This window comes from Vipera ursinii (assembly GCF_947247035.1).
Source record: "Vipera ursinii genome assembly, chromosome: 5".
NCBI classification, from domain to species: Eukaryota; Metazoa; Chordata; class Lepidosauria; order Squamata; family Viperidae; genus Vipera; species Vipera ursinii.
Window position 1 is genome coordinate 24,011,073 of NC_139518.1, and position 15,595 is coordinate 24,026,667.

Here is a 15,595-nt window from a genome sequence, read left to right on the forward strand (position 1 = left end):
TATTTGGGGGATATTAAAAAAGGCAGAATATTACATTTTCCCAAAAGAATAATGGAGGAAAATCTTAGGGGAGGCAGAAACAGCCCAAGTTTCCCCAGGCAGAAACTGTGCAAGCCAGCTTTTAGAAATGTAGATCTGGGGCCATCTATTCATAAGCAAAATACCTTCAGCCACAGCCCCAGAGAAAGTTGGAGCTGATGGGATTAGAAAAAACAAAGGCTTCAAGGACAGGAACATGACCTTTAGGACAAAATAGGATTAACCAACCACCATTAGAATACCAAAAGGGCATACTCAAGTTCAGGTTATTGTGTAGTGGGTCCGACACAAGAGAGACACCAGCCGGTGTGTGAGTTCAGCTCTTTATTGGAAGGGGAAGTGAACTGAGGAATGAGGGCTACCTGGCCTCCTTATATACCTGGCCAGGTAAGCTAACAGCCAATGGGGTTGGCCCTAGGTTTCCCGCCGAAACTGTCCAGGCCAACGCCCCCTGAGGGCTGTTGCTATGCAGATGCCTGCATACATAACACCCCTCCCCCCTTAGAGAAGATCCACATAACAACACAACATGCAACTACTATAACTATGAGTATATATATTAAAAAAAACAGTGGTGTCCTTGTGTGAGGGTCACTTGCACACATAGTCCGACAGGTAGGCTGGTGTCCTGTGTGGACAGGTGGATCGTCTGGGTGTGCTTGGCCCCTGGGCTTGGACCGTGGGTTCCTGAGGACTTTGTGCAGGGCTGCAAGGAGCCGGCACCAGGAAGTCCTCCTCCTCTGGTCCCTGCCCTGTGACTTCCTCAACTGGGTTGACCCCTCCTGGAGTGTGGTCCTCCTGTTGATCGTGTGCGTTGAGTTCAGGGACGTGTGTGACGCGCTCAGGGGCGTGTGTGACGTGCTCAGGGACTCTTCCTCTGAGCTGATCGATGTGTCGCCTTATGCGTCTGTCCCCCTCCACCCCTACAATGTACGAAAGGGGTCCTGTTTTCCCGACCAGTGTCCCCGGAACCCAAGGATGTCCAGCCCCATAGTTCCTTGCCCAGACCAGGTCCCCCAGGTTGAGGACCCTGTGTGTGGGTGATGATGGAAATGGTGATGGTAGTGATGCTGGTGGTGATGGTGATGATGGTGATGTTGCCCTTCTGGTTTCGGCTGCTACCCGGTCTGGGTGTAGGCGGTCCAGCTTGGTGATGAGGCGCCGTCCCCATCGCAGTTCTGCTGGGCTCTTGCCAGTAGCCACGCATGGTGTTGTGTGTTGGGCTAGTAAAAATTTGGCCAGTCTGTGGTGCCAGTCCCTGCTGATGATGCGCCGGAGTGCGTCTTTGGTCGTCCTTACCATCCATTCGGCCTGACCGTTGGTAGATGGATGGAAAGGCGCGGAGGTGGCGTGCATAATCCAGTTCGCCTTCAAGAATGCCTGGAAGTCAGCAGCAGTAAACTGAGGCCCATTATCAGACACAATTATGTTGGGGAGGCCGTGTGGCAAAGAGAGCTCTGAGCACCTGGATTGTCCTCCCCGAGGTCATGTTGGGGACAGGGACTACCTCTAACCACTTGGAGTGACTGTCCACCACTACTAAAAATAGTTGACCCTGGAATGGCCCCGCATAGTCAATGTGAATGCGGGACCATGGCGTGTGTGTGGCCTCCCACCGGTGTACTGGTGCATGTGGCACTTCTGGCCTGGATCTCTGGCACGTATAACAGGCCTTGACCCGATCCTCAACCTCCTTGTCCAACCCGGGCCACCAGAGGTAGCTCCTAGCCAGTGCCTTCATCCTGACCACCCCCGGGTGCCCTTCGTGTAAGGAGTCCAATACCCTGGCGCGTAGTGCGGGTGGAATGATGACCCTGCTACCCCAAAGGAGGCACCCCTTGTGCGTGGATATTTCATCGCGTCTAATGAAATAGGCCTGAAACTCTGGTCCCGGGGATTTGTCCTGCCACCCTGTGCAAACCCATGAGTGCACCCTGCCCATGATGTTGTCTGTGGCTGTGTGGCTGGCAATGTCCTTGGCAAGAACTGGACACTCGGGTAGTTCCTGCAGGGCTAGGATCTGTGTGGCTGGTGCTGGGTCTGGGTCATGTGTGTCTAAGGGGAGCCTACTTAGACCGTCTGCGTGGCCCATCTCCTTCCCTGGCTTGTGCACCAGCTTGCAATTGTATGCTGCAAGGAAGATGGACCACCGGCGCATCCTGGGGGACAGAATCTGGGGGGGTTTGCCTGTCTGTGGTGAACAGGCCCAGGAGTGGTTTGTGGTCCGTGAAGACAGTGAACTCCCTGCCATATAAGTAATTGTGGAATTTCTTGATTCCTGCCACGATTGACAGGGCTTCTTTGTCTATTTGGGCGTAGTTTCTTTCTGCTCCAGACAGTGTCCTAGAATAGTATGCTATGGGGATTTGTGCCCCGTTGGGCTCAAGGTGGCTTAGGACAGCGCCCACACCATAAGGGGATGCATCGCAGGCGATACAAATGGGCTTGGACTCGATGAAATGGGTTACTGTGGACTTGTCCGACAGCAATGCCTTCAGGGCCTTGAAGCTCTGATCATGGGTGGCCGTCCAGGCCCATGTTGCCTGTTTGTCTAGCAGCCTGTGGAGCGGTTCAGTGATGGCTGCCTTGTGTGGGAGGAATGTATGGTAGAAATTCAGCAGACCCAGGAATGCCTGAAGCTCTGCTTTGTTCTTGGGTGTGGGTGCTGGTTTGATGGCCCTCACCTTGGATTCTGTGGGGTGGATTCCCCTGGCGTCTACTCTGAACCCCAAAAATTCTGTGGAAGGAACGCCTATGCTGCATTTTTCCTTTTTGAGTTTGAGGCCAGCTGTGCGCAGCCTTGCCAGCACTTCCCTAAGCCTCCCTGCCAGTTCCTCTGCTGATGCTCCTGCGATCAGGATGTCATCAAAATAGGGGCAGACTCCTGGAATGGCCTTGAGTGTCTTTTCCATAACCTCCTGGAAAATGCCGGGAGCAACGCTGACTCCAAACTGCAGCCTGTTCACCCGGAACGCGCCCCCTATGGGTTACTATGGTTTGGATGTCAGCTGTTTCCCTAGTGACTGTGAGTTGCTGGTACGCCTGTGCAAGATCGAGCCTTGCAAAGATGGCGCCGCCTTGGAGGGAAGCGAGAACGTGGCTGACCGTGGGAACCGGGTAAGCGTGTGGGTTTAGGGCGCGGGTCACCGAGCACTTATAGTTGGCGCAGATCCTTATTTCCCCGTTGGATTTGAGGGGGGTCACGATGGGGTTTTCCCACTCCCCTCCATCTACGGGCTCTAAGATTCCCTGGGCCACCAACTTGTCTAGTTCACGCTCGATTTTGTGTTTGAGCGCAAACGGGACTCGCCGCGGCCGGACCCTAACGGGGGAGACGTTCGAGTTAAGCTTGAACGATATGGGGGCCCCAGTGTACTTGCCTAATGACCCGTCGAAGACGTCGGCGAACTCCCGGCAAACGGCCTCAACGGAGTCCCCCTGGATCCGATGGATCCCAGATACTGAGATTCCCAGGGCCTCAAACCAGTCCAGCCCGACCAGGCTGGCTCTGCGGCCCTCTACCACTACAACGTCCAGGTGCCCTTCACGACCCTTAAAACCCACTGAAATGGTGGCCTCCCCCTTCACTTTGACCGGCGAATTCTGAAAATCGGTCAGGGTTAATTTAGTAGGCCGTAATTTAATCCGTTGCTTGCTACGGCTAATTATGTGGTTAAGGGTCTCGTCTGAAATAATCGAGACCGCTGATCCGGAGTCAAGCTCCATGCTGCAAGGGATGCCTTGCAAATGGATTGCTAATCTAATTTTAGGTTTGAGCAGCCGGTGGCTACCTGTGTGGTTAATGGCCAGCCGGCTCTCAACATAGCCAATTTTTGTTTTGGTGGGGGCCCCAGTACCTTTGAACGGCGGTTCCTCTGGCTGTAGCTCGTGGATCTCCTCTCGGGGGCGGCGGCTACGGCAGACGGCGGCTATGTGGCCTGTTTTCTTGCAGGCCCGGCACGTGGCAGACCGGAACTTGCAGAGGCTGCGCACGTGGTTCCCACCACACCCTGCGCACCTCTGGGGAACGGTGGTGTTGCTGGGAGGCCTGGGCCTGTCTGGGCATCTGGCTCGCTGGTCAGGGGTCGACTTCCGCTGGAGGAGGTCGATGCTCAGGTCGTCCTCCTCTGTGGCCCCTTGCCGGTGGACAGTGGTTGCCTGGTTGGCGGGCCAGCAGGCCGCTTCGTGGGCTAGGATGGTGTCCTCGGCTTCCTGGAGAGAGACCTCCTCTCTTTCGAACAGGCGCTCCTGCAACCGCCTGTCGCGTAGGCCGCAAATCAGCCAGTCCCGTAGTCGCTCCTCCAAATTTGTGAACCTGCAAGCGACGGCAGCTTCCCGCAGGGCGGCAAGGAAGTCGGTGCCGGTCTCGTCGGGGCGCTGGTCCCTTTTCTCGAATTGTGACCGTGCGGCCACCTTGGAGCGCCAGGGCTTGAAATGTGCGTTGAGCCTGGCCACGAGGTCTCGGTACGCGACGTTGTTGATGGCCTCCTGGGGGAACAGGTTCGCGGCGACTTCCAGCAGCGCTGGTCCCCCAAGGCAGAGCAGGGCGGCCACCTTTGCACTGTCCTCTGATATCTGATTGAACCGCATGTACAGTTCAATGTGAGCCAGGTAACGGGTCCAGGTTTCGGGGTGGCGGGTCTCGAATTCACGGGGTTGTCCGGCTCTAGCCATGGCGGCAGTTGGTCATGGATGTGGCGCTTGGCGTTGCCGGTTCGGCTGGCGGTCGTGGGGGGAAGAAGGAAAATGCCTTTCCCTTCAGCTCGCGGAGCGTTTCCCCAGTGACTTCAGCTCTTGGTCGGCAGCAATCCCATCCTCATCGCCACTATTGTGTAGTGGGTCCGACGCAAGAGAGACGCCAGCCGGTGTGTGAGTTCAGCTCTTTATTGGAAGGGGAAGTGAACTGAGGAATGAGGGCTACCTGGCCTCCTTATATACCTGGCCAGGTAAGCTAACAGCCAATGGGGTTGGCCCTAGGTTTCCCGCCGAAACTGTCCAGGCCAACGCCCCCTGATGGCTGTTGCTATGCAGATGCCTGCATACATAACAAGGTCAAAGTATTCAAACAGGAACAGGCATTTCAAATACAAAGTCCAAGAAGATATAAAAGCCCACATATCCCAACTCTATTTTGTCAGCTGTCCCAGAACCACATGCTACTGTTGGTTCTCTTCTTCAATAGACTAACCTTCTTTCCAAACAGCCTCCATTTTATTCGCAGCTTGGAAGTGGACCTGATTTTTCTTTCAACACCTCCTTACTGTTTAATATTTAATGAAACTACTGGATGAGGTCATTTGATAGCAGATGACCCCATTTGTCATGTTGAGGTCATTTATCACCATGGGAGTGTGGTTTAATTGATGATACCTGCTCAAATGAACTGGGCAGAAGATAAAGTGGTGATCTTGACTTGGCCCTAACCATGTTGTTAGGATCTCGATGGAAAGGAAGCATCGTAGATTTACAAAATGAAGTGGTTGTAGATTTGAAAGCCTTTTAAGTCTGAAGACAGTGCACCTATAGTTCTGGAAAGTTCACAATATAGGGGTTCTCCTAGATCCACAGCTCCTTTTGGAGGTATAGACTTTGGCAGAAGAGCAATTACATCTTGTGTGCCAGTTCCAACTTGAATGTGCCTTTTCTAGCCTGAATCAAGAGACATTGTGCATAGCCACTTATCCCCTTGTCATCTTATGGCTGAACTATCTTAATTCACTCTTAAAGACCATGTACAAGCTGAAACTGGTTCAAGATGCAATTGCCCAGCTAGTGAGGGGTGTATCTACATTTGCTCATGCAATACCTCTATTCTGGGGACTGCATTGACTTCTAGTTAGTTTCTGGATGGAATTCAAACTGCTGGTTACCTTTGAATTCTACAAGACTCAGGACCTAGACATCTTATTCTGAAATGAATGAAATAAGATCATGGAGAGAATGCTGTTGAGGATCCTTTCCCCAAATAAGTTCGATAAGTTGGTACCTCTAGTATCACCATTTCTGAATATTTCCTCGTTCATTGCTGCACCTCCCCCCAAAATACCTTAGCCTTATATATAATTGTGATGAGTTTTTGGGCACTTGTGAAAACATGCTTCTGGAAGAGAACTAACTTTGGGAGATACTAACTTTGGACTGCCTCTGGGGGAATGGTGATCTTGTGGTCTGTCTTTTGTTGTTTTTATTTTTTGCTTGTGTTATGCACTATTCAGAGCTGGTTTCAATGGAGTGGCATAGAAATGTTAGAAATAAGCAAGCAAATGAATAAAAACATTTAATCTTAAAATTGTTTAATCTTAATATATATATGCAAAGTTCTAAAAATTAAAAGCGTGATTCAAAAGATATTCTATGCTACTCCATTCTTCTGCTTGGGCATATACAATAGTTTTCTCTGTTTCCTCTCTGAAATATTGAACCTACAGAAACTGTGTAGTTGTTTACAATGAACATTTGTGGGATAGGCTTATTTTCCACAAGAATCATGGTTGGAATGCAGGGATTCAAACAGATACTTTCATGAAATATGGAATCAAATCTTGCACTGCATGGATCAGTCTGCTTTGCATTTTCTGATGGCCAAATTTAAAATGAAATTATAACTTTCTTAAAAGATAACTGCAAAACATTGCCAAGACAAGTTCTCATTTAAAATGAGCCAAATAAAATTATCATCTATTTTTGTCCTAGTCTGAAGAGAGTGGAGAACCCATAGCCCAAAGATGGAACACAAACTCTGCATTTAAGAGGTGGTGAATTCGATCTGTAGCATATCCAGGAAGATCTCAACACACCTCTTTTTGAAACTCTAGTCACATTGTTGGTAATTGTTGACTCTACGAAGTTTAATATCTAACAGTTTTGACTCACTACTGTAGGTTCTAGAAAAAAGACTGGATTTAAACAACTAAAGAAGGTCAACAGAGACAAGAACCTAGCATTGGGCAAATATCAGGGCCTTGAGAGAGCCCAGTACAGAGGCCTTTAAAAATCCAAACCTATCCTTGTCAATTCAGAACTAAATTCATTCAGAAAAAGGGTGATTATAGGATTGAAACCTAAAACCCAAATATAAATATATATATATTTCTGTTTTCTTGTTCTGTTATATAACCAGGAGAAACTGTTAATGAAGCTAAAACTGAATATCAGCTAGGATTTATTTCCTAATTGTATCTATGATACGAATCAGTATTAGCACCATCTGTTTCTTAATCTTCACAACGCTCCAACCAACCTAGAGAGAGCAACTGATCCAACCTACCCCAATTTAGAGTACACTGAAGTGACAGGGGTAGTCTTAGAAATAGTTCAAATAAGTAAATAAATAGTTCAAAATTCTGGGTTTAGTCTGGTTTGAAAGCCTGGACCTCTTCTTGCTAACTTTCTCCTAACCTTAATAGTTATGTGCAAATACAGTTTAGGAATATTCTCACCTTTAAAATTATTTACTATATCATTTCCTGAAATGGAATCCAGAGCTGAGTCATTTCCTTACTGAAATAAATGTGGAAAATAATGTAAAAATGAGAAATAGGTTTTAAATAATTTCTGCATCTCCTTTTTATTTACTCAACAAATTGCAAACTTCTTGTAGAGGAAAGCAGGACTGAAAAGTTTTAATAAATATAATGACTAATATGCTATTAATTTGCAATAGCATTTACCTTCCAGGGAGATCAGATCTAGTAATAAGGAACCAAGTGTGACATGACTTGTCATTAAATGTCTGGAAGGGCAAATTGATCATTTAATACCTATGCTAGTCCAGATCAGATTGTTTGCACAAAACACTTCACAGCCCTTGAGAATTTGGGGAAATTGAAGCTGAATATCAAACACCTTATTGGATGGAATAATAACGTAATAACCATACCTGTTATATTTGCAATTTATTATTTCTCCTAACTTCAGTCCTCATTATTTTTCTAATAGATACATGTCTCTCAAATACATTCACTGGATATGTTGATTAACAATTTGGCTTTCAGTTTTAGTAAAAGACAGGATTGAAATGGATTGCATAATGTCCATTTCAGAGATGTCAGGATAAACTAGATATCACTCCGCTTGTCAGGCAGCAAAGAATAGCTCTTTTTAGAAAGCAAACATTGTGGCACCTTTATAATGTACAGAGGAGGTAAGATTGCATCCAAGTCCCATTAAGAATCCAGTCTCTTTTCCCTGCACATTTGCCTAGACCTGCTTTCTTTCCACTATGCATCCATGTGGAAAATGAATGCAAGAACTCCAGATTTACATGAGACCTCCACATTTTCTTCTCCCCTTTAATTAAAATACAAGCAGAAAGAAATGGAGGTAAATATCTTTAAAAAGGTTAAATCAAAAGTTTTAATAAACCAAAGTTTATTAAAACTGAGACGTTTTGTTACTTATCCAAGTAAGTTCTTCAGTCAAAATGAAAATTTTGGGTGGGCAGAGAACAAGAGAGTTGTTGGAATGAACCAACTCTTGCCATACAGACTGCAGGGGGTTTCTCCCCCAAATGAAACTTTTTTAGATACTTTTTTGCCTGGATGATTGAGTCTTTATTTACATATTGGAGGTAGTCTCCTGATCAATATCTTTAAAATAGTTGCTTCATTTCATTCAACAAGGATAAATCTTGAAACTTTTGGGACAGAAAGTGGGAGGGAAGGTCCATAAGAAAAAGGACCTGTGGGGATAGACCAGGGGTAGGCAACCTTGGCTCTTTTATGACTCATGAGTCATAAAAGAGCCGAGGTTGCCTAACCCTGGGATAGACTTTCTGCTACTCCTATTTTCTGATCTATAAAAATAAATTCATTAAAACAATGTCTCAGTTTGCTTACCCAGAGATAGAAAGCAATAATGAGTAACAACACTAGTAAATTGTAAGGGCAGATAAAGGTTGTTACTAAAGGAGGATTTGAAAGTGAGGAAAGAGTTTGGCCCTATTGATCTTTCAGCCCATTATACAGCAACTTCTAGCCATGTGCCACATGTTTCTTTTAAAATAATAATTGATATTGATATTGCAATTTTGAACTTACTGTACATGTATAGGGCCTAATTTGACATCCATCCAAATTTAAATAAACAAACTACAATTTGCTCAAAATCTAATAAGTAAATCATGGATTTTTTCAAACTGCAAATCGGCACTGTATCTGAATGGGTCAAAAAATGTGATTTCATTTCATGAATTTGAAACTGTATTTGTAGTTCAGTGTTACTGTGTTTTTATGAACCCTTTGGATATATCTGATCTATGTAATTTATTATACATTCTTGCCATAAATTTCCAAGTACAGGCCTTTTCTGGCTTAGGGATTAGAGCCAACATGAGAGGCTTAACCTCTTGCCCAACATATATTCAAGCGGTTATGAAAGCAATTCCTGCCGTATAGTCCTGTGTGCCAGAAGGCAGCCTCAAACATTGTTGTAAGTTATGTTTGCTTATTTTTCATGACCCTCCTAAAATGACTTTCATTATGTCCTTTAAAACTGTACATTTCAAGTCTAGATTTGCTGCCTTTAGGGAAAAAAAGTTCTTTAGCTTTCATCTAATAGTTTCTCGTATAAACTTCTGTAAAGACTGTTGTTGCCATGCCCTTGTCCAAAACAAGAGGAACTGGATAGGAACCAATTTGCAAAGGTCAGCATGTCTTGTTAGGTTAGGAATGCATTGTTCGTGGTGGAAATTATTTCAAGTAGATCAGGAGTATGTGATATATAATTAGCAGAAGTATAAGACATAGGATCGATCAGGCAACAGTTTTCTGGCAAAAAAATAATGCTTCCATCAGTGAATTTTTAAATCACTATTTCTGTTTAGTAACAGGACCATGTATTGTTGTATAATGACCCAAATCTTATTCCCTGTGACTTATTTTCATTGGCATCAAATTCAATCTGCTTCATTATTGTCTCTTGACATATTATAAGACACCAGGTGGCATCAGATGGATGTTTAGTAGGACAAAACTGATGTCACGTAAGGAGAAATTTTGTACATCTCCTAAATGAAATCAGCCTCAACTATTATTTAACCTGTTTTTGTGCCATTTTCATGAAGAAATTCATTTCCATTTGCTTTTTAATTTTTATTTCTGAGGAATAGTCATTTGCAGCGGGAAGAAACTGCATTTTTGAGCCTTCTCATTCCAAATGGCAAGAATGAAATTGCCTTCAAATTACTTTTAAAAGGAGAGAAAATATCAGTGAAATTCTCATGGGATTGTGCCTTAGCTAGGATTACATTTGTTGTGCAACAATTTTCCCCATTTCTATGTCTGAGTTAAATCTCAAGGCAGATAGCCTTATGGGATTTCTCTCAGGAATAACTCAAAAGGAAGTGAGCCAGGGCGCCAGGGCAAGGTAATGGAGTCTCAAAGAAAAGCTTCTTTCTCAGCAGTAAAGGTCAAAACAACTGCCAGAAGAAATCAGGAAGAAAATGTAAAGCACCATGAAAGTACGGTGTAAAAACCAACTCTCCTTCCTCAAGACAGAACGAAAATTCTTAGGACATCATCGACTTTCAGCAAAAGAAAAAGCTCTGACTCAAATAAAATTCTCATCCATGGGCTTCAACCATTTTCTTTAAGTCAGCAAATCTCAGCAAAGCAAAAATTCATATACAGCTAGTCTTTAGTTTATAACAGTTCATTTAATGACTGTTTAAAGTTTCAACGGCACTGAAAAAAGTGATTTATGACTTTTTCACACAACCGTTGCATCATCCCCATGGTCACATGATCAAAATTCAGATGCTTTGCAATTGGTTCATATTTATGACAGTTTCAGCGTCCTGGGGTCATGAGATCACCTTTTGTGAACTTCTGAGAAGCAAAGTCAATGGGGAAACCAGATTCACTTAACAATCTTGTCACAACTTAATAACTGCAGCGATTAACAACTTTGGCAAGAAAAGTCATACAATGGGGCAAAACTCACTTAACAAATGTCTTGCTTAACAACCAAAATTTTGGGCTCAACCTCATTGTACATTAAGGATTACCTGTACTTGTTTGCTATGATTAAAGATTAGGGGGAGCTGGGCTGAAAAAAGATGGCAGCTTGAATTCATTACCACAAGCAAGATGTAGGATTAAAGTTTAAAAGAATTTCTTCGTGTGGGACTTCCAAGCTATACTCAAACCCAAAAGTCAGATATAATATCTGCAACTATACATGTGTAATTCTAACATGTGAGTCAAGCTCCTATGCAGAAATATTGGCTTCCTAAAAACTGCCAGTGATATAAAAAAGACCATTAACTGACAAATATACAACTGGGGTCTTTTTAATGGTTTCTTCCATATTAGGAACAGGCATAGTGAATTTAAAGGGCAACTTCCTTAACACTATTTTTTTCTCAATGCTGGCAATCCAGAGAGAAACAGGTGCAGGGCATTCTAAATATTGCTCTATTTAAAGCTGCCCCAAAGTTCAGAGTTACAACAACAGCCTCAGAGGATTATATCAGGTTTGTTTAGACACACAAGAGAACAATGGCCAGAACAGGTATTGTACAGAGCTATATATTTTTGAAATGTTATTTGTGAAACTCTATAATTCAAATAAGTGTGCAGTTTCTGTTATTGAATATGGGTTCTGAATAATCTGTCTGCTTCAAACTTAAGATGTTTTTCTTACACAGTTGATGATATTGTTGCTCTTACCTTAACTACTTTAATGGTTTTGTAATTTTATGAGCATTTGGGAGAAGGATGTTTAAAGGTGAGATCTCTGATGCTTTCAAGAAAACCTGAGCATAGTAATTACTTGCTCTACAATGAATCAAATTGTTAAATTACATTGCATTTCAAACCATAACTAGATTATTGGAACAAGGTAAGATTTTAAAATAAAGCTCAGTATGCCCAATGCATAGATTTTCAGATGCTGGAATCAAATAAATGCTGTTTACTTGTGACAATTTTGTTTACTGTTTAATAATAGCAATGAATACTGTAGCTTTCTCGCCAATTGTCAACAGCGAAGAAGTGAATTTGAGTGTTATATCTGCTGTGTATTAGCAAATTGTTTAGCACTTTTTCATTTGTATAAGCATTGGGGGAGATTTATAGTAGCTTTGTAATATTTAATTTCTAAACATGCAAATATTCAAATTTACCGAAATGAGAAAACTCCTGAAAGTAGATGGCAGCACAATTATTACACTTCAGAAATGTGGAGGATTGTTTCTTTGTTCAGTGGAGAGCTCTCTGTAGATTTACAGGTACTTGCTTACAGCATATATAGTTGTAAGCAGAATGAAAATTCAGACAAGCATACAACATTATCCAAATTTTGGAGCCATTTTTAATTATTTCCCCCCCTAGAGTTGAAATTGATTCATTTCTGTGCACAGAAAAAGGCATGTATCTTGGCTTCTGTTTCAAACAGCAAAATAGCTTGGGCCAACACAGAATCAAATGCAGAAGTTTCACCAAATTTGAAAAAAATGGCTGTTTCCCCTGGGTAGTTAAGTCACCACTTTTCTTAGAGGGTGGGGTAGAAATTCCCTTCCCTCATTCCTCACATGGGAAAAAATTCTTTAGGCAGATTTTATAGGAAAAAATACTTAAAGTCTTAAAGAGAGGATCAGATCTCAAATCCAGTTTCATCCGTGTTGTTTTAAAAGTGCTGACTTCGGCTGTCGGCAGCTTAGTGACGAGCCATATTGCTATGCCGGTCTTTCCACAACTGGTTGGAGGGCTTCCCCTGATCAAGCAGAAGGGCTGCCACTTTCCCACAATCAAGCGGGGGTCCCCTCCTTGCTCATCGCCCCTACAGGGCGACGTTTGACCCTTCCAGGGGCATGAAAGATGGAGCTTGTCTGCCAGCATCCACAGTGCTACGATGACAAACCGGAAGTCCCCATTACTGAAAGTATTTATGAAGGAGTGAGACAAAGATGCTGCTGCTGCTATTTATATATTTTCATTTATTTTATTACATAAATTGTGTGTAGTTCATCACTTAGCTAATTAACATTACTGACAAGATCTACGTTACTCCCTTGTTTAATTAAAGAAGAAATGGCCTTAGTGTTTGAAAATACTGGTAGTCACTATTTAACTTAACTCAGATGGGTATAATCATTAAGAATTGTATTATGACAGACAACTCCTCTCTCCCTCCCTCCCCTTCCTTTCCTGGAAAATCTTATTTGGTTGGTAAATATATAACCAATATCATCCAGCAATTGGATTGTTAAGATATATATTTTTTTGCACTTTTAGGCAAAACCATTAATATTAATAATATTAGCCATTAATATTTAGCAAATTAATACTACTGTAAAGTTGTAAATCAGGTTGTACAAGGCTAGATCAAGTGTTAAAAATGGCTTCAAAATTCTTGGAAAAATAAAGATGTTTTTTCTTTATAATTCTGATGCATTTTCAAGGAGCTTTCTGTTTTTCTTTGTGATGGTTGCTCTCAAAGGAAATTTTGATATCATGATGTTTTGATTTTGCCAGACACCTGGCAACTTCTGGATGGCAGTTTTTTTTTCAAGTTTAGAATTATAAAATATATATGAGGATATTTTCAGCATCATATGGAACTGAGTCTCCAGAGACAAACTGTAATGTTTGTGTTTGTGTACATTCTCATGCACCTGCATAAATATGTATGTTAAAATTATACTGGAAATTTAACAGATTAAACAATACTGTTATAAACTTGAATCTAAGAACTAGGAATGAAAGAAGGAACTGCAATAGAAATGTTCAGTAAAAAACATAATGCAATATATGTTCTTCAACAATAAAAGAAAAAGTTCGGCAAAGTAACTAAGTTACAGCATTTAAGTTTCAGAGAAAAACCTTAAAGGTAAAGGTTCCCCTGCAGATGCGTGCTAGTCGTTTCCAACTCTGGGGCCGGTGCTCATCTCCGTTTCAAAGCCGAAGAGCCAGTGCTTGTCCGAGGATGTCTCCGTGGTCATGTGGCTGGCATGACTAGACACCAAAGGCGAACGGAACACTGTTACCTTCTCACCGTAGTGGTCCCTATTTTTCTACTTGCATCTTTAATGTGCTTTTGAACTGCTAGGTTGGCAAAAGCTGGGATGAGTAACAGGTGCTCACTCTGTTATGTGGCACTCAGGATTCAACCCGTCAAACTGCCAACCATTTGATCAACAAGCTCAGCATCCTAACCCACTGAGCCACCATGTCCTTGATGAGAAAAACCTTAGGCAACTCTTAATCAGAAAAACTATCTATGACCAGACCATGCAGTCCTTTTATAAGTAGAAAATGTTCTCTACTAGCAGAGTACCTTGTAATCCAAGTCAAAAGGATTTATTTGTTTTCTGTTGTTTCTATGGAGTAATATCCAATACATGGGTCAGAATACTCTGAACAACTCATTGTGAGAGTAGATTGTACCCTGTTGAAACTCCTACATTAAATTTTGTGGCCAGCATACTTCACTCTAAAAAAGATGAGACAGAAGGAGCCTTGCAATCTTTTTACTATAAATTCAAGACAGAAATGAAGAGAGAGAGAGAGAGAGAGAGAGAGAGAGAGAGAGAGAGAGAGAGAGAGAGAGAGAGAGAGAGAGAGAGAGAGAGAGAGAGAGAGAGAGAGAGAGAGAGAGAGAGAGAGAGAGATACAAGCATACATTCAAGAATGTACTGGCAAAAAACAGAAATAACAAAATGGAAGTAAGGAATATAAATTCTGGTTAACTGATAGACTCTCAATAGAATATAGTTTGTTCTGGCCCTGCATGGATAATCTGAAGATCACATGGCAAGTGAACAAAAAATTCTCTGAGATCTTCCACCTGCTGGATTCCCCTGAAACGGGACAGAAATGAACCCATCCTAAGAAATCCTTTCTGGACTTCAACATGTTCCTCTGCTTTGTTCATGGTGATGGTTTGATGTGGGGTCTGGAGCATATTTACCATGGCTGCTGATTGGTGGATCCTTCTCCACAATGAAATGGTCAGCCCAGGGAACCATTATACTAAGCTGGCACAAGCCAAAAAACAATATTTTGATATACAGTAGAAAAAAGGGGTAGAGGTTACCTTTTGTGGGAGGGCTGCTATGGGTAGAGGATTTGTGCTAGTGCCAAAATCTAGGTCACTACTAGGCATCAAAGGGAGTTTTCTGTATTTCTTCCTTTCTTCTACTGGGGATCTAGAATTTGTCACTGTAGGTATAGTGACCTCCATCAAGGACTTAAAGGTAAAGGTTCCCCCGCACATGCGTGCTAGTCATTTCCAACTCCAGGGGCTGGTGCTCATCTCCGTTTCAAAGCTGAAGATCCAGCGCTTGTCCGAGGACATCTCTGTGGTCATGTGGCCGGCATGACTAGACACCAAAGGTGCATGGAACGCTGTTACCTTCCCACCGTAGTGGTCCCTATTTTTCTACTTGCATTTTTACTTGCTTTCGAACTGCTAGGTTGGCAGAAGCTGGGACGAGTAACAGGCGCTCACTCTGTTACGCGGCACTCGGGATTCAACCCGCCAAACTGCCAAACTTCTGATCGACAAGCTCAGCGTCTTAACCCACTGAGCCACCATGTCTTATGCAGATCTATAG